The following is a 20,127-nucleotide window of genomic DNA, read 5'->3' on the forward strand; positions in this document are numbered from 1 at the left end:
GCTTCCTCATCCTTACAAAAACCCAAGTTACAAAATTCTACTGACCCAACTTCCTGGGGCCGACCAACAGTACCCACTTCTGCCTTTTGCCGAGCAGGCCCCTGCTTAGTAACCAGTTTGCAAACACACTTTCATCACGAGGCCACCCTGGGCTGTGCGGTCGGGGAGGCCTAACCAGGGCACGGTGTTGTTTTTAGTGACCACATTACAATCAGCAGAAAATAAATCTAGGACGCAGAGACTCCGTCTTGTGCCTCTTGGGGGCGGAAGAACTGGTGACGTGCACAACAGCCTCCGGGAAAGGAACTGCGCCTCAGAAATCCGAACAACGTACAGGGTCCTAGTTCAAGGTGAACTCTCGAGCGCCACCTGCAGGACTGGCTGCTCCTTGAAATGTCAAATACCCCGTAGTGCAGGGATGGTGGGGGCAAATGATGGTACCATGGCCTAGGCTGCGAAAACCGTGGAGAAAATGTGTTTCTTGGCAAATGATTTCATCTCCCTGTGCTGCAAACTGCAACTATGTTAAACCATCTATATATAGTGCCATCTAGGGCTGGCTACATTACATTATTATTATATTGACCACTTTCCCGTCATAGCCTGGTTTCTGGGATCCATAACTCTCACACCATACTGTGCGCATGTACAGCGCGTCGTATGTGAGATGATGCTTTACACTACAAGCGTTTGCCGGGAAGCGCTTCAATGCGTCCTATTGAAGCTACATCGTCGCCAAAGGCTGGAAGATGGCGGCATAGTGCCCTGTGTATTCTACAGTGTACTCAAACTCACAGTTTCACTGTGATCGGTGTGGGGGAAAAGGGGACTGTCCCTCCTGCGAAGCGTGATCGCAACAGCGAGGGGGTGCACCGGCACCCTGCATAGGGGTAGTAAGCGCTATATTAACGGTACAATACAATACTGCATCAGAGTATGAGAGCATTGACAGTGTGAGAACACTGGGGGCAAAGGCAGTGGCGTAACACAGGCCACCGTGGTGCGGAAGGGGGCAAGTTTTAAGGGGCCCCCTCAGCACAGTACTCCGCCCGGAAAGCTCCTTAATGAGTCCGGAGGGGGCCCTCCACGTACCTTGCAGGGGGGGTACCTCAAGTTTCGTTACGCCAGTGGACAAAGGGCGTGGTTAGGTCTTATGTGACGGAATAGGGCATGTTATAACGCACACGTTACAACCCGTGTCATTACAAAGCATAATCCATTACAACGCCAGTACTATTCTAACTCTGCTGGGGCGTTACTTTGGTGAATGCGTTGTAATGGATTATGCGATGTAATGACATGCGTTGTAATGGATTTCGCATTATAAAAAACTAGTTGTAATGACACAAATTGTAACGCGTGCGTTGTAAACGATGTTTCCCTATGCGTCAGAGCGCAAGTACATCAGTGAAAGGGGGTCTAGTCTGTACCACTCTGGCGGGAAAGTGAGGACAGTAGTTCCAAGACATGGCCAGTTCTGCTCAGGTGTGCAACGCCCATAGGGCTCAAAGGGCTTCAGCCTCCCCCCGTCATGTGTGTCCGTCCAGGCTGAAACAGCTTCCACACACACACAGACAGTTCTTGAGCTGCTGTGGGCTGGCTGGTCTGGTGTCTTATTGCAGCCGCACATGAGGATTTCACAGGTCTATAAAAGACCATTTACTTGATCCTGAGGCTTTGTTGTTTTTTTACCCATTCCTAGAGCCCCTGCATCTCCACTGTGCCTATTCCTTAAAGTTGCAAATTACTTTTGCTGCCACAGTGTGAGAATGCATTTCCTGAAAAGTAACCTTAGGATTTGTTGTTTTATTTATACAGCTCGAACTCCACCCGAAGGTATTGAGGCATTTTTCCATGAGCACTAGTTACATTATACATGGACATATTGCTGGAAGTATCAGCCCCCCCCCAAAAAATGTTGGCTCTACATTGCTGGAAGTATTAGCCCCCCTCCACCCTGAAAATTTGGCTCTACATTGCTGGAAGTATAAGCCCCCCCCCCCCCGAAATTTGGCTCTACATTGCTGGAAGTATTAGCCCCCCAAAAAATGTGGCTCTACAATTCTGGAAGTATTAGCCCCCCTGAAATTTGGCTCTAGTTGCGCCCCTGGTTCTACTATGGCAGAGCAGACGAATGCCCCCAATGTGAGTACAGTGCAGCAGCTGGCACATCCCTTTCCACTAGTGTAGAGCATGGGTGCACTGGGGCAGGGGGCGTGGCTAGTACTACTATGGCAGAATGTATAAGTAAACCTTGAGTATGGTGCTTGGTCCATTCTATTGAGGCAGAGAGAAGGCACACTGGAGGCAATAGGCCTAGCTTATGCTACAAATTGCGAGACCGCTCTTACGAGGGCCTGGGCCATTCTACTGGGTCAGAGTTTGCCCACCCTGGCACTGGAAATCATACCACAGGCCGATAAATGAAGATGTAAGCGTGACTGCCAGGTTCTACAGTTCATAGTCGGGAGGGAGAAATGAGAATTTGTTGCATCATAGATGGAGCTCCCAAGAACAAACCTTTCAGGAAGTATATTCCAGTTTTTACAAATTCCTTTACTTTAAGCCAATTTTTGTTATACTTGGATTAGATACTGTTTACCACAGTGTTGCAGAGATTCCCACCTTTCATCGGAGCCTGGTTTCAGCAACATTTGAAAGGGAAATTCATTAGGTTTTCAGTTCTCCGGCTGGGTTTCAGTTTTCTGCCCGTTTCTCTGTAGCTGAAAATATTCCCATGTGGCCACTCCCTTAGCCCACAAATGTGTACTGCGTCACACTGTTTACCTGTGATTCAGCTCCTTTCCATTTCTCTCCCTACATTTCATAGTACGTGCACACATGCAACTCGCCCTACATTCGCTCACTGCAATGCTCAAGAACAGAGATTAGAACCAGTTTTTGTGGTTTTCAGGGTGTAGCCTTTTCTTTATTCAAATCAAATCAACATTTAAAATTGCTTGTTCGCGAAGTCCCGAAGGACAGGTATTCATCTAGAAAGCTTTCATTTCATAGATATCAAAGCAAGATGGAAGATAAACGCACAAGTCAAATTTCATATTTGACATTCCAAGAACATGCAGAACACATTGTCTTGAGATCCGCTGTGCTCAGCGTGCCAGCAGGTCCCACCTTGCAACAACCCCCAGGTTCCACGCAGGGGTCCATGCACCATTCCTAAAGGAAATTATAGAAAACATCAATGGGACAACTTCACCACATCTCCATCTCCTCCAGCCCAGAGGAGAACTTCAAACTTGAAACCAGGGCACCGCATAGCCCATCGGCCCACCGGGGTACCTGAACACAAGCGTAATCCCCAAAGTTAGAAACCCGGGATCACAAGATAGGACGGGAGAGTCCAGGACCACCGGCAGGTCAGTCCACCCTCCCGCCTGCCCAGTGCCTACACAAATTATACATAACCCGACAAGGGGTCAGTCCAGTCCCAGAATCAGAATTCTTGTGTATCCCCCTTTATTATCTGTCAGGGGCACCGCCAGCGCAGGGGTGGGTGGGTGGTTGACGAGTGTCGGCTGCTCCCCATCCGCACCTGGCATGCTGAAAGGGACAAAGAGGAAGATATCCGTGGTGTGCTGGCTTAAGTATCTCTTGAGGTTCAGTATCACCTCTTGATGACGTAGCTGGGTGACCCTCCCACACCTCCACTTCCTGTGCAAGCTAGGGTTCCAGCCCGTGGCACGACTAAAGTCACCCCTCTTCTAGTTGCAGGGGGCGCCTGCTCAATGCCCCACCATGCTGCGGCACCCGCCGCACTCTGCTTTTACGTATATGACCCTTGAATACTCCCACACACACACACTCACTCACTTCACCTCTTTGCACTCTCTGTAAGGGACCAGTCTTGGCGTGGGGCAATTCAGGTCGAGCCCTAGAATCAATGTCAGTGTCAGTGAAAGAATCTCTGACTGACTCGTGCGAACAAGAAACTGTGTACTGTGCCACTTTACAACAGAGGGGCACCTTGGCAAGCTTCCTTCACACACAGTACAGAAATAGTCCCTACAGTGAGCAGCAGCGCATGCTCACATCACTGGCTCATGTGAGCCACGGACACAGAAAGTTTCTCCCCTGCAGACACCCACACTCCCCGAACAAGTACAGCAAGGGCAGCAACAGTGCTTAATTTGAGCTGGCGGTTTCCGTCCTCAGCACAAGCACTTGATTGTCAACACCCTCACTTATGACAGCCTGTCACATGGCGGCGCTGTTTGTGCTGTTTGGAGAGGAGAACAACAACAGTTGTTTATTAGTTCAATATACATTAAACACGACAAATACATGCCGCCCAAGCCTTTCTTATAGCTTTGGAAGCCTGGAATAGTCTGAATTGTCACACCTGTAGGAGTGTGATGGCTAATAGTTGTGCTGTTCCTGGCAGTGGCTACTCTGGCGAGGGCAATGGATGGTGCAAGCAGCAGTGGCCTCCTGATGAGGTCCTTGGCACCTATTTATTTGCAAATTAAGCACTGGGCCGCAACAGTGTGTACCTCAAACAATCATCTAGCAGCAAAGCACCCTCACATGCACAGACCATGAACAATCCTTGCAGCAACAGTGAAGGTCTCTTTCTCACTCACTAGAAGTTTGGAAAAGGAAGCACAAACACAAGCATTATTTACACACATAATGTGCATTAATGACAACAAGCCACACAAAAGAAACGTAGCACAGACAACAGCAGTGTAACCTTTCCTCAGCAACATACCACATGCTAGTACTTGTATCAGTAGTACAGGCTATTCTTCAACCACACACGCACAACCGGCATCAGCAGCGCTGTTTTCCACAGTTGCATATCGCATAGTACAGAGCACAGCAGTGCAAGCTTACTTACAGAGTGGGCGGGGAGTAGTTTGAGCATTTCTGCCTGGGCAAAGTATGGATTGCCAGTGAATCTACCCATTCATTACTAATCTTTTCACTACACATTATTCAGAATTGTTGTATAACCTAATTCCCAGACAAAAAAGGATTAGGAGCTTCCTGGAGAGTGTTTCACTACAACCAGGGGCCGGCTGGCAGGAGTTAGCCTTAGTTTCCCTTCAAGTCCACCTCTGAATACTCTCTTGCCCACTTAAAAACCCCACCTTCCTTTCATTATTGCCGTTCATCTCTAGACCCCATATAAATCTTAGACTGCAAACGGAAGCAAATTTGCCTGAAAACCATGGTAAGAATTTGAGGATCAGAATACAGAAAAGCTGCTCCATAAAGTAAGTTCTAGGTCCAAATACTTTAAGTGCATTCTAGATTTGTATCTCAATGTTAGTTTGAAAACCACAACTGAGGTCCCCACTTTCAAAACGTAGCCAGCTTCCCATCATCCTCCATGTTGTACCTTGCCCTTTTTGCAGGTTCAGCCCCAGACTTTTTGCCTTCATCCCCCTATTTTTTTCTGACCTTTTTGGTGGGTTTAGGCCTCTGGGCACTTTATCTGGGCACATGTTAATATTGGTGGCAGCGGTGGGATAGGACTTGTGTTTGTAATTGACATACAGTGATTGGTATGCACTACTACCAGATCACAGACCATTACACAACCACATACTGTTCTTCTCTTTTTCTCTCGGTTGGTCATTTTTTAAATGTAACCCTGCTTCACCTTACTCAACTTGGAACTCAGTGTGGTTGTTACAACTGTGTATCCTTGACAGAATGGAAATTAATTTCTGGCACCCAGATATCTATATATTGAAGGAGCTGACTGGTGTCTACAAGGTGAGGGGGCTGGCTGTGTAGAGGAGATCCACAAGGTGGGATCTTGAGGCAGTTCTGTTTTGTTATGAGGAAGCACGCTGGATAGCAACACTATCAAATGACTCTGAGGAAGAGAATCCCCAGCCAGAATCCCAATATGGCAGTGGCCCTAAGATGGAATCTGAGGAGAAGAAAAATGGAGAGAGGGGAGCCCACAGACAGGGAGTCCCCTGCAGGATCTACTGCTGGCAGCAGTGTTCTATCTCCGGGCATGTCTTCCGGACCAGAGGAGCTGGTACTTAGGCAGAGAGCCAGAAAGCTCGAATTGGAGCTTGTGAAACTCCAGTTGATGCAAGAGAAAGAAAAGGCTTAGGAGGACTTGAGACTGTCCTTTGAGGAGGAGAGAGTTCTGTTATCTCAGAAGCTCAGTCTGATGGAGCTGGAAGCCAGGAGGGCTGAGTCCAGCTCAGATAGTGACAGCAAAAATGTAATGTCTAGTACTGCAGAAGAAGTTCACATACCCAGAGACTTGGTGCCTGACTTCCAGGAAGGGGATGACATACACCAGGGGGGTTCAGGTTTATGAGGTATCTCCAGAGCTGTGCAGGGTCCCTCAGGTGGATTGGGAAACTGCACGGGGAGTCATTTCTAGTGGTGGGAGGGACACTCTACTGACTCTAGAAATGAGTGACAGGGTGAGGTGTTCCCCCATGGAGAAAGCCCTGGTAGATAAGTATTGAGTCACCCCAGAACAGTGTGGGTTGAGTTGCAAGGACAGTCAAATACTGTCTCACCAGTCTCAGGATGGGGATGCGTTGTACTTTTGCAAGGAACTTGATGGTGGGGTGAAGGGTAGAATGGTTCACACATGTGAGGGGCTGTACAATTTGAGTGCTAGAGAGCATGTGTTCAGTCACGATTTTCCAGAGCTATGCCAGCACCCGGTGGAATGTGAGTTCCCTGACCCCAGGGAGCTGGCACTGGAGGTAGAACTTTTGGTGGATACCAGAGGGTCTTAAGATGCTTTTGGGAGGGATCCTTAAAGAGAGTGGCTCAGGTATACCCCAACTGAGGGGGTGGGGTTGCGGTAGCCCAGATAGGCCCAAGTGTAGTGGGAGGGGTAGACGGTTCCACTTCTTAGGGTAGGAAGAGAGGTGGGGTGGACAGAGGCCCAGGTTGCCAAACACCAAGTCCCAAGGCTTGCACGGTTTCCAGAGGGAGCACTGGGAGGGGGGCCTAGTCTGTACAGGGAGGCCATCCCCTGAGGTGGACCCCATAGTGGCAGGAAAGTTGGGGGCAACTGTCACCAGTGTCCCACCAGGTCTGGTGTCCGACAGCACCACTGCGGAAGGGAGGGTGTAGAAGTCCAGCTGGAGGGGCTGTAGGGGTCCCCAGTAGAAGGACCAGTGGGTTAGGGGTTGCCATCTCTGAAGTCAGACCAACACAGGACTGACCTTGATGAGGCCAAATCTGGCTTTGAGGCTCTCCATGTAATGTCAGATGGACAGAGGTCAGAAGGCCATTGCAAAGCAGGCTCCTGCACAACAATACAGTAATGGTTTCCCATGGGGGGTGTACCCCTCCAGAATTCCTGGCTTGCTAGGCACCTGCCCAGCCTGAGGGTACAGACCCTGGGTTGGGCGTCCAGTTACAGGTTAGCATCCTGCATTGGTAGGGGAACTGTGCAGGACAACTGCTACTAGTGCCCTGGCAGTTCTGGAGTCTGGGGGTACCTCTCCACAGTAGAAGGTACAAAAACTAAGAGGTGTGGGAGAACCCACACCTGTCTCCCGCTCAGCTTGAGGGTAGAGAACTTGGGCTGGACTATCAATCTCAGGATACCACCCAATAACTGGTGGGAGAAAGAGTGGACAAAGGGTGTCAGCCATCTGGGGCTACCACCCCCACTCTGAGAAACCACAGAGGTTAGAGAGCCCTGAAAGGCATGGGGCCTGGTTTTCATCACTGACAGCTGCCCATTGACACTTCTGATTGCTGTCCTGGGTGATAGAGTTGCCCTTGAGTTGGAGACCGGAGTCACACCAGAGGGGGAATGGGCCATACCACTGTGTTGGCCATGGTGGTACTGTCTGCCTACTGGGATAAATCTGTGAACAAAGTAAGGTTAGGGACTGCACAGATTGGAACCACAGGTGAGCTTGGTGGGCCTTGAGAGTATGGACAGAGGGATCCCACTTGGTTCAGAGAGGTAAAGAACTGGATTGAGCCCCTGCTTTGCGGGACAGGGTCCATGTTCTATTGCCCCTAGCAGGGAAGTCCATCAAGGCATTGATTAGGCTACCGTGGCTCTAGGATGGAAGGAGGTTGTGCTGACCCTGGCCCTTTTTGCAGGGTTATGCTCATACATTGTGCCTTCTTTCTCCTATGTTTTCTGACTGTTTTTGTTTGGTTTAAGACTCTGGCTCTTTGTCACTGCTAACCAGTGCTAAAGTGCATTAGCTCTCTAAGTAAGTTGTACTGGTGATTAGTTTATCCATGATTAGCATATTTAATTTACTGGTAAGTCCCCACTAAAGTGCACTGTGTATGCCCAATGCATGCAGCACTGGTGTTGCCACCCACATGAGCAGCCCTGCAAGCATGTCTCAGGCTGCCACTGCAGTGTCTGTGAGTGCAGTTTTAAACTGCCATGTTGACCTGGCAAGTGCGCTCACTTGCCAGGCCCAAACCTTCCATTTCGTTACATGTGAGGCATCCCCAAGATAGGCCTAGGGTAGCTCTATGGGCAGGGTGCTGTGTATTTAAAAGGTAGGACATGTATTGGTATGTTTTACATGTCCTGATAGTGAAATACTGCAAATTTAGTTTTTTACCATTTCAAAATATTTCTCTTCCATAGGTTATGATTGGAGCTGCCTTGTAACTTCTTACACATGTAACTTCCAATTGGGAAGAGATAGAGATTTGGAGATTGGGGTCCCTGAACTCACAATTGAAAAATACATCTTGTAGTGAAGATGGTTTTTAAATTGCCTCTTTGAAAATGGCACATTTAGGAAGTGCGCATTTTCTTGCTTTATCATTCTGTTGTTCTGCCTGTGGAATCCACGTTTGAGGGAGGGTGATAATTGGGCTGTTTGTGCATTCATTCTAGATGCCTTCCACAGTATTACCGACGTTGGCGCAAAGGCAATCATTCCCTTAGGAGTCTCACTGAAAGTGCACCCCAAAAAGGGCAGCCATCTCGAGGGATGAAAAGGGGTCCCATGGGCCCCCCAGCAACTCCCTGCAGGTGGGTACCGTCCCTCACTGCGCCCGCCTGCAAAGAGGATCTCTCTCCTCTTTTCGAAGTGCAGACTGGTTGCCACCCGCACAGTGAAAAACAGAGCAGATTTAAAAAGCTGCTCCCTATTTTCATTTGAATGCACTGCCCCCAGGACAGCTGAAAGTCGTGGCTGCCCTTAGGACAGTGAATTCTTCATATTAAGGAACATTGTTAGGTCTCACCTAGGCAGCGCATGCACCATCTCTTCGAGACATGCTATATCTACTGTATGGGTTTTGGGCAAGCCCATCACTTTTCATTGGTTCCTTTCTGTGCCTTTCTAAATCTGGTTCTTTTATGTGGTGAATCGGCCACATTTGTCGTTCCTTTTGTAGTTTGGTTCACACCGATGGTGTTCCTCCTACATGTCTGATTTCCCCACAGGGCATTTTGGTTACTTGCACCGGACTATTTTCTTGGTTTGCCTTGCCTCTGGATTTTGGTTTGTTGATTTTTAGGGGTGGGGAAACAACTGCGCTTAAGCGATTTTCACCATCCACCATCAGCGCCATCACCCCTGCCCCGCTGCATCTCTCCTTCTATCTCTGTTGCTGTCACTGCGGCATGGCGGCCACTTCCTGCTCCCATTCATGATTCCCCCATACTTCGAACGCGGTACATGTTGGAGGCCATGTCTGTCGGGCTCCAGTAGTAGGAGGGTTTGAGGGAGGGGCTGTGTGTGGGAAGTGTGCTGTGTCCTGATTGCCTCAGGTACAGACAGGGCCACCACCTCTTTTCCTTTATCTATCTACTTTTTTATTTTACCGAAACCTTTAGGGCACGTCACCAAACATGATGTCAAGGGCTTCAGCAATCTCCAGAAACGAGTCCCGCAAACAGTGCATAAAGAGAAAAACGGCAAGCAGGCCCCATGCCATCCAATGCGCATCAGCATTCCGCCAGGCGTTAGCAGCGAGTTTTGCAGCGTGAATCTTTCTGGATTCACTATGCTGTGCATTATTCCGCGATCTTGTGGTTGGGTCCGGATTCGTAGTCTTTTCTTTGTTTTGTTTTTTTGTAGCCCAGGTGGGCGTCGACGACCCACCATTTGGTGCACCTCCCGTGACGTCGTCGTGCTTCCTGCGGAAGTCCCACCTTTGGGGCACCATCTTCAGATTTTTTTTTGCGCCGTTGGGTCTGGATCGTCATCGGGAAGCTCCAGGATTTCAGTCGGAGAAAGAAGAAGGAAAAGCGAGTTTCGTCGATAAACAACTACGAAAAGATCACAGGAGAGGAAAATATAACATCCGGAGCGCGAAGAAGGAAGAGTTCCACCTTTTCTTCGACGCCCTTGGAGAATGCGCACTCAGAGGCCCTGAGAGCAATGGACAAGATGCCATTCAAGTTCTGCCCTAACTGCCACCACAAGTTCGCGCAGAAGGACCAGCATCCGGTCTGCAATCTCTGCCTACCGGTCGACCACCTGAGCAAGGACTGCAACGCCTGCTCAGCCTTCGCGCCGAAGACGCTCCGGGTGAGAGAACGTCAGAGAAGAGCCAACGCCAGCATGGAAGGCAAGGGTAAAGCCCCGTCGCTCTACGATCTGGGCCTCTCCACAGACGATGAGGACAACGTCGCCGAGGGACCCGAGAACTTCACGGTCGTAGAGACCGACAAGAAGACTCAAGACAAGGTAAGAGAGTCGTTGAGTTCAAAACACCCGAAAACGCCTCGAAAACCCGAGGGTGACTCGAGAAAATCTGAGTCAAAGTCCACAAAGGGAGCCCCGGCGCCGAAAACTTCGATGACCAAGGATGGAGCCATGGACAAGAGGCCGAGCGGAACCTTCGAAAAGGACTCCCTGGTGCCGAAAGACGCCGAAAGGCTAGGTTCGTCGAAGACAACCCATGAAACGGGGCGCTCGACGCAGAAGGACAAGCCGACGTCGACGCAAGTTCCGTCGAAGAGGCCCGCGGTCGACGCCAAAAGCATCTCCGAGATGGAGAAAAAGAAGAGGCGGCTCGAGGCCGAAATGGAGAGCATCCTTCAGAGGAAGAAGGAGTTCGACGCCAAGATGAAGGAATACAAAATTCCAACGGCTCCGCCGACGGACGTCGTCGAAATCGAGGATCAGAACGATTTCGACACCGAGGGGCTGCAGAGAGATCTCGAAGAGGAAGATGAGACCTATTATGAGGGCGAAGCCGAAGAAGACGACCAGCAGTCGTTCTACAGCTCGGCGCCATCAACCAGCCACGAGACAGAATGGCAGGATCTCGACACCGAAAACCCCGAGGAGGCCGTGGACACGTACCCTTCGAGGCCTTCGCCGCCCGACGACATCGGGGTGTACAATATGGTGGTCAAGAGCGCAGCAACAGCCTTCGGCGTGAAGCTGGAATAAGAGAGGCCAAAAGCTGATTTCCTCCTCGAGACCCTACTCCCCATCCAGACGAGGAGCCAATTCCTTCCCATGCTACAAAGTGTGATGAATCAGGGAAGAGAAGCCTTTAAGGAACCAGCGACTTGCCGTTCGATCACGCCCAGGACGGAGAAAAAGTATAAGCACTCTTCTCTGGACCCCCCTTACATCAAGGGTAGTATCACGGCCGACTCCATCATAGCTTCCACGGCCTGGAGAAGGGCCAACGTGCCAGCGACTTCGGGGCCACCACCCGATAAAGAGAGCAGGAGGATGGACCTCACAGGAAGAAAGGTCGAGAGGAACGCCGCAATGCACTGGCGCATGGCGAATTCAAATGCACTTCTCAATAGACACCAGTACAAGCACTGGGACGAGATGGGGGAACTAGTAAAGCACCTCACCGAAGAATACCGCCAAAGAGCCTCCCACCTGGTGGAAGAAGGTAAAAACATCGCAAACTCTTGCATTAAGACTGCGTTGGACAGGGCCGAGACTTCGACCAGACTAATGGCCATAGGGGTCACCGAGAGAAGACATGCATGGCTAAGAATCTCGGGATTCAAACAGGAGGTGCAGAACAACATTCTCAGCACCCCCTTCAACGGCGAAACACTGTTCGGAGCAACAGTAGACGAGAAACTCACCCAGCTGAAAAAAGAAAACGAGACGGCAAGGTCCATGGGGGCCCTACAGCTCAGGGGAATGAGGAGAGGCAATCCCTCTAGGAGACCATACGGTCGGGGAGGAAGCCAGCAGGGAGCGTCGCACCAGGCGTTCCAGCAAGGGCAGCAGGGTGATAGTCACGGACAACAAGGTCAGCAGAAGCAAAACTGGCAGTACCAACCTCGGGGGCAGTCCTTTCACGGGAGAGGAAACGGACGTGGCCAAAGGAGAAGAGGGGGTGACCAACCCTCATCCAAGTGACTCAGCACGCAGAAGGATGCCTACCCACATGATACCCCCAGGGGTGAGGCGCAATGCAGTAACATCAGGGGGGGAGAGAAAAACCAAAGGCCTACGATCATCCAACGCCAGTAGGCGGAAGACTGAGTCTCTACCTTCAGGAGTGGCGACGTATAACCACAGACAAGTGGATACTGAACGTCATGCAATACGGATACTGCGTGGATTTGGAGAAAAGACCTCCAGACAGAAAACCGAAAAGAAGGCAGAGATCGGGTCAAGAGCTTGCCCTACTCAAAGAAGAAACGCTGAAACTACTAGAAAAAAGAGCCATAGAGGCAGTGCCATGCAGAGAACGGAACAAGGGGGTCTACTCGAACTTCTTCGTGGTGCCGAAAGTAGACAGAAACCTCAGACCCATCCTGGACCTGAAGGTACATAAACAAATTCATTAGAACGCAAAAGTTCAAAATGACTTCGCTGCAGGAGGTGCTGGCCCAAATAAGGGACGGGGACTTCATGGTCACCGTGGACCTCAAGGATGCCTACCTGCACATTCCAATAAACAGAAGACACAAGGGTCTTCTAAGGTTCAACATCAACCAGGAGCATTACCAGTTCACAACCCTGGCCTTCGGGCTAAAATCAGCACCAAGGGTTTTTACGAAATGCCTGTCGGCAGTCGCAGCCCACCTACGAAGGGAGGGGATCCATGTCTACCACTACCTAGACGACTGGCTGGTCAAGGCAGACACACGCGAGAAGTGCGAGAGACACGCAGCACGCGTGACAGACACTCTGACGAACCTGGGGTTCTCGATACACTGGGGGAAGTCATCGCTGGAACCAGAGCAGGTGAAGATTTTCCTGGGAGCAAAAATCAACACCCTAAACAGCACAGTGGTGCCCAGCGACAGGAGAACAGATGCCCTACTGAAGGAGACGCGTCTCTACCAGAAGGGGCGAGCTCTGACAGTGAGGTCAGTGAGCAAGATCATGGGGATGATGGCGTCGTGTATCCAGTTGGTGCCGAATGTACGCCTGCACATGAGACCATTCCAAGAATGGCTACAACAGCAACGGTCACAAGCAAACGGAAGTTGGGAGGATCTAGTGGTTGATACGCACGCAGTGCAGGAGGAGATGACTTGGTGGAACAGAGACAACATGACAACAGGGAAGAGCCTGACACCACCAAACCCAACAATGACCATTACCACGGACGCATCTCAAAAGGGATGGGGAGCGCACATGGACAATCTCAGAGTGAGGGGTCTGTGGGCTCCAGCAGATGCGGTACGCCATATCAATTACCTCGTATTGAAGACCATCCTGCTAGCCCTGAAGGCATTCCAGAGACACCTGTACAACCAGAGGGTTTTGGTTCAAACAGACAACACCACGGCAATGTTCTATATCAGCAAGCAGGGGGGGACTCAGTCGTTCCCCCTCTCCTCTCTGGCACAGGAGATTTGGAGGTGGGCCATACCTCTCAGGATAGATCTACTGGCAATTCACCTTCCAGGGAAGGACAATGTGGAGGCAGACTGGCTAAGCAGGCAGACCTCGGCATCGCACGAGTGGGAGCTCAATGGCCAGGAAACGCAGAAGCTATTCCAGAGATGGGGAACTCCCACAATAGACCTGTTTGCAACACGCCAAAATGCAAAATGCCAAAGCTTCGCGTCCAGGCAACCAGAACAGCAGTCCCTGGGCAATGCCCTATGGATAAGCTGGTCAAGGACATTTGCCTACGCCTTTCCATCGATACCCCTGTTACACAGAGTGCTCGACAAGTGCAGAACCAGCAACATGACACTGATCCTTGTGGCTCCGCAGTGGGCGAGGCAGACATGGTTCTCCCAAATTCTGGAAATGGCGCAAGGCAATCCCCACAGGTTCACGAGAAGAAGAGACCTGCTCTCCATGCAAAACGGAGAGGTCCTACACCCGGAGCCAGAGAGCCTCAGCCTGGCGGCGTGGCTCCTGAAGACCTAGAGTTCGCTCACCTTAGTTTGCCTCCAAGCACTATGCGGGTGCTGCGGGAGGCAAGAAAACCAACTACACGCAAATGCTACAGCGCGAAATGGCAGAGATTTACTATGTGGTGCAGGAAAAAGGGGCTGCAAAATACGATGACAAGAGACTCAACAGTACTGAGGTACCTCACACACCTTCTAAAGAAGAACCTCTGCTCGACCTCCCTAAGGGTACACCTAGCGGCGATCGTAGCCTACACCAGAGGAGAGAAGGGTGGAAGTTTCTTCACATCGCAGGTTGTCAAGAGATTCATGGAAGGAGCCAAAAGAATTGCTCCTCCTAAAAGGTTGCCGCCGCCAGCATGGAATCTCAACGTGGTGCTGACGGAGCTCATGAAGGCACCGTTTGAACCCATTCACAAGGCCTCACTGCAAATGTTGACTATGAAAACGGCCTTTCTGGTAGCCATAACCTCGCTACGCAGGGTGAGCGAGCTTCAAACGCTAACGCTACAGGAACCCTACATTCAGATTCACAAGGACAGGATTGTCCTGAGAACAGACCCACACTTCATGCCCAAGGTGGTGTCGGCGTTCCACATGAACCAGAGTATTCAGATACCGAGTTTCTTCCAAAACCCGACTTCAAACGCAGAAAAGGCTCTACACACTCTTGACGCTAGAAGAGCGGTGATGCACTACATTGAGAGGACCAAGGAACTCAGAAAATCAAAGCAGTTGTTTGTGTCCTTTGCTACGAGCTTCATGGGTAGGCCAGTGACTAAGGGCACCATCGCGAGATGGATCGCCCTCACTATTCAATTCTGCCACAAACAGGCTGGACAGGAGCTAGCGGAGGGGCCTCAGGCTCACTCCACAAGGAAAAAGGGGGCAACAGTTGCCTTTCTGGCGAACACGCCCATTCAGGACATATGTCTAGCGGCAACTTGGGCATCTGTGCACACGTTCACAAAACACTACTGCGTGGACATTCAGATGAACAAGGAAGCACAAGTTGGACAGGAGGTGCTTCAACACATTTTCAACGACCAACGCTCATCTACCACCCAGCCGCCACAAAATTGGGAAAACCGCTACAAAATCTATGCACAGCATAGTGAATCCAGTAAGATTCACGCTGCAAAACGAATAGTTTCTTACCTGTCGGTGTAGGTTTGCAGCTTGAAAATCTTTCTGGATTCACTAGCGAACCCGCCCACCTCCGCCAGGAAGATGAGGATGGAGGAAGAGGGGGTGAAATAAGGAAAATCAGAAGGAATGAAATAGTACAGAAAAATGGACATAAAGGATTAATCTATCGCCTAGGGTTAAAAAAAAAAAGAAAAAAAACGAGAGGAAAAAAGAACCCGAAGATGGCGCCCCAAAGGTGGGACTTACTTCCGCAGGAAGCACGACGACGTCACGGGAGGTGCACCAAATGGTGGGTCGTCGACGCCCACCTGGGCTACAAAAAAAAAAAAAAAAAACAAAGAAAAGACTACGAATCCGGACCCAACCACAAGATTGCGGAATAATGCACAGCATAGTGAATCCAGAAAGATCTTCAAGCTGCAAAACTACACCGACAGGTAAGAAACTATTCGTTAGCGCCCATGTCAACCAAAACAAAGATGTGCAGTGCTTTTGCTCTGTAAAGAAAGCAGGCAGGTAGCTTTGTGTATATTATGCTACTCATCAGTACCAAGAACCTGCAAAGCCGCAGTAGCCACCGCTGTATGCACACAGGATATTATCATAAATATTAAAGCACCCAATGTACAGTTTAGTGGTGCACAAGGGAGACCATGGTTCTTAGCCAGAGCAGCTGTGGGTCTCCTAAGTAGTTAGAATAAGGCACCCACTCCTTGCTCATGTATGAAACCTTAATGAAAAACCTGCTACTAAAATAATTTAATCCCTATGAAGAACAGAGGCTGCCTGCATCAGGATGCAAGCTGAGGCTACAAGACATCATGCTCCCTCACCTTCCTCTGCTATCACCAGAGGCTAAGAGCCGATTGAGTGCCACCCTCCGCGGTGTGACCGGTCCAGTGAAAGGACTGTGACACAGCTGCAGGCCCTGCTTTCCATTGCTTCCCAGGAACACATTGTCTTTCTCATCCCTGCCCTCTCCGCGTGTCTACTGGGATTTGTGTGCTAAGTGCGGCAGCCACCCCAGTGACCACTCCAGAACACAAATAATCGTCTTTGTAACTGACGTTAAGTCACGGAGACCCCTGGAGAACTGGTCTAACAATGCAGGTGTCACACACAGCATTTTACTACTATACCTTCTTTGTGGTGTAGAAATCCACTACACCATTCTCTACGCTCTCAATAGTCGGTGGAGCTATGAGACTGGCATCTGTTGTGGGTTCTGGGAGGGCCTACTGTTTACAACCATCAGGTGGCATGGTGCTGTAGTAATGATATGAAAGGATCCGAGTGGCCAAGTCTAAAATGGGTTCACCATCATGTGGATGGAGGAGATATGTAATTCCATGATGGGGGCTATCCATGATGAACTCGGTAAGGGATGAAGGACATAGGTCTTTGTTTGTGCAGACAAGCACACATGCAACATAGGGCACCCTGAATTTTCTGACACTGAGGTTCATTAATATTGTTGCATCACACTACAATGTGATGCCATGTGAAAGTAGTTTCTCGTAGTGGCTGTGCCAGAGGAAAGCACTTTCTTATTCTGGTAATGGATTTAACAAGAGTGGATTCTTGTTAGGATCGGAGGTAATAGAGAACTCTGCCATGGAGTGGAGCTCTTTTTCGGTTTCCTTTGCTGCTCTAGACTGCCAGGCTGCCATACTCTTATATTACAAAGGAGCCGGGAGGGCTCAGATTAGAATATTTTTTGCTTTTGCTTTACTTGCTGGAAGCATCTGCCTTTTGGTCCTTCCTGATTTTGCATTCCTACCTATCTTTTCACAGATGTAACTGTTTTACTTCAATGCCCGATTCAAAAACATGTTTTCCCTGGTTGACTGCTGCGGCATTGCACAGCGGTCTTGCTGCTTCTGCTGCGAACACGTCAGACACAGTATTCTCTGCCAAGAGGGCAGCATGGGCTAGTTGTTCGTTGCTTGTACAGGACACGCCCAATATGGTCAAAGACTCTTTACGTTTTGAATAGTTTATTTTCTTAGCTATAGGCGATCTTTGGACATTGTAGGATGTATCCTACAATTAGGATTAGCAGCCTAATCACCCCAGTTTAAGAGGACTTAGTACCAAAATAGCACATTACCATGTGAAGTAAACAACATCTCTTTAGTCCAGGTTGCCTCAGGACCATAACAGAATCTGCTGGAGCTGATCTAAAGTATTTGCAGTCAGATCCCTGCAATATCAGAAGTAAGGGAAGTATTGGGTACTGGCAGCTTTTAATATAATATGGTGAATGCTTGCCGGGGTCTCACATTGTATTACAAAGTTTCTTTTATGGTGTCAACCCTCCCTATCATGGCAAATGTATCAATACGTTTTTCCAGACTCAGTACACTTAATGACAATTCTGTAATTCACAAGAGGCTTGTTCTTGGCCTGACTTTGATCACCCACTAACATCCCTGCTCTCCTCCCTACTCCTACAGCTTTTTCTCACCATACCCGGCAGCTCCCTCCAAAGATCTTGCCATTTGCATCCCCGCCAGCTACCTCATCCCATCTCATCCCTTCCCTTCCCTAGTCTGCTCTGCTCTGCCTCCCACCTCTCATCTTTTCTCCTTCACAATCACACTTCCACTGAGCTATATTTTCCTTGTGGCGCTACCCTTATTCTCTCCCCAACCTATTCTCATCCTCTCTCCTCCTGCGCTCTCAGACCACTTAGGACACTATGGTTTTTCCTTCTATGATGTCCCCATAAACTGCGACATCCCGATGTACCACTCTTTCCCATTTTACACCTTCTCCCCCTCTTCTCAGCCTCCCACTTACACAGTAATACCCAGATATGGCATAAAATCTATTGCCACCTCTTATTTGCCCTTCTGGCACGCGTCCTCTCCCAACATCCAGCCCTCCCTGTCACACAGTGTTTAAAGCACGAACGTCTGTCTCACTTTTCTTCCTCTTCTTCTCTGACTGCTGACCCCCTCTCACACTAAGAAACTGTTTCCCCCAATCTTCTCGCCTTCAACTGTCAATTCCTTATGCCTTCTACTCCTGCTAAGCCTCCTTCTACCTACTCACACAATACCCATCCTCACTCTGCAGCCTTATTTGCCCTTCTAGAATTTAATGTCTCTATTTAATCTTTTCAAGCCGGAAAAGAGCTGCCCTCCACCCATCTCCTTCCACTTCCTATCTGTCTTCCACACTCAGCCTACCAACCAACCTTTCCTCTTCTGACTCCTCCTTATGCTCAACCAAACCATCTATTCCTTCACTAGAACATTTTCCTCTCTACTCTGCTCTTCTCCAACCCCTTCCTATCCTCTTATCTCCTTACACAACACCCCTCTTGAGCAGGATCCCCTGAAATTACTCTTTCAAGGACCAAGACTTGATTACCCAACTCTGACCTGAGCTCATACTTGAAACAGATATAGATTACTGGCAAAAACAAGAAGAGGAAGCCCAAAGAAAAATTAGATGTGATCCTCAAAAAAACATTAGACTACCACTATGGAAGATTCTGTCTTGATAGACTGAGAATAGTTACAAGTCTACTGCTCACCCACACCTATTTTCTTATATATATTTCCTCTGATCTAAAACACCACCAAAAAGTAGCTTTCACAGATTTCTATACATCATCTTGGACATCTCCCTAAGCTTTCCTACATTGTGAATTCAGGGAAACCTGAAAATTGGTTTAATCAACATTCCCTTCCACAGTCCAAAATATTATGACAAACCTACAAGCTCTTAACTTCTCTCAGGTCATCAATGAGCCCATGCACATAGCCACCCTGGTCACAACCGCGCCATACTTGGACTCATCTCAGTTATAGCGAACCAGCCTTCATTCACAATTGACCACAACATTCACTATTAAACTTCCCGCACAATCAAATACTACTATAGCAGTGCCCTCATATCTAAAGACACCAGAAAAAAACTCAACCTCTCTGAACTTGAATCTAATTTCTCAGTCATTTAATTGCTTAAACAAACTCAGGATTTCAGTAACTTAATCGAAGACCAGCTGGTGGCCTAAGCTAAGATGCTAGAACTTCACTAATAAGACGCACACCTCGCAGGTCACCGAGGGCAAGATTAAAACGTTTATCTTGATAGAATTTAAGCAACTCTCAGCCAGTGAATTCTATGTTAGAGTCAGTGGGCCTGTAGGCTCACCACCAGGCCTATGTTTGCCCCAAACCTTCAAGAACATCCTTCTCTCTGAAGTATGTTCAAATCAAGATATGAATACAGTAAACAACTTCCTATCATCAGACACCTTCTCCTTAGTGCTCAAGGTATCCCGAATTAGACCCCTCATCTAGAAGAACAGTCTAGATGTAGGAGACCAGGAAAGTATAGGCACATTTCTAATGTCCTTGTACAACAGAATGAACAAGCATTGGCATAGCCAATAGGTCTCGCCTTTGGGACCTTATAAGTGTTTAGCCATGCAACAGTTGCATAACTAAATACTTATAAGGTCCCAAAAGTGAAACCTATTGGCTATGCAAAGCGGCCGTACGGCCGTGAAAGTGAAAGTGATCGCGATCACGATCAAACATCAAAGCGGAAGTATTCGCGGTAAAGCGCGGCGCACGTGCCCGCACACATGCACTGTAGCTGTAGGCTGGCCTGGTAGCACTTTTTGGAGCCCTCTCAATAAGTCTCGCCAGACCAGCGCATGCGCTGGGTCAGGCGAGACCTAAAAAGCAGCTTTCCATTAGACC

General features: G+C 49.2%; 1 protein-coding gene across 2 annotated transcripts in view; it reads right to left on the reverse strand.

Annotated features, from left to right (window-relative positions):
- The window catches only part of GPR84 (G protein-coupled receptor 84), a 72,446-nt gene that overhangs the window by 9,485 nt on the left and 42,834 nt on the right, over positions 1-20,127 (reverse strand). The gene's annotated exons all lie outside the window — the stretch shown is intronic.

This window comes from Triturus cristatus, chromosome 4_1, assembly GCF_964204655.1.
Source record: "Triturus cristatus chromosome 4_1, aTriCri1.1, whole genome shotgun sequence".
NCBI classification, from domain to species: domain Eukaryota; kingdom Metazoa; phylum Chordata; class Amphibia; order Caudata; family Salamandridae; genus Triturus; species Triturus cristatus.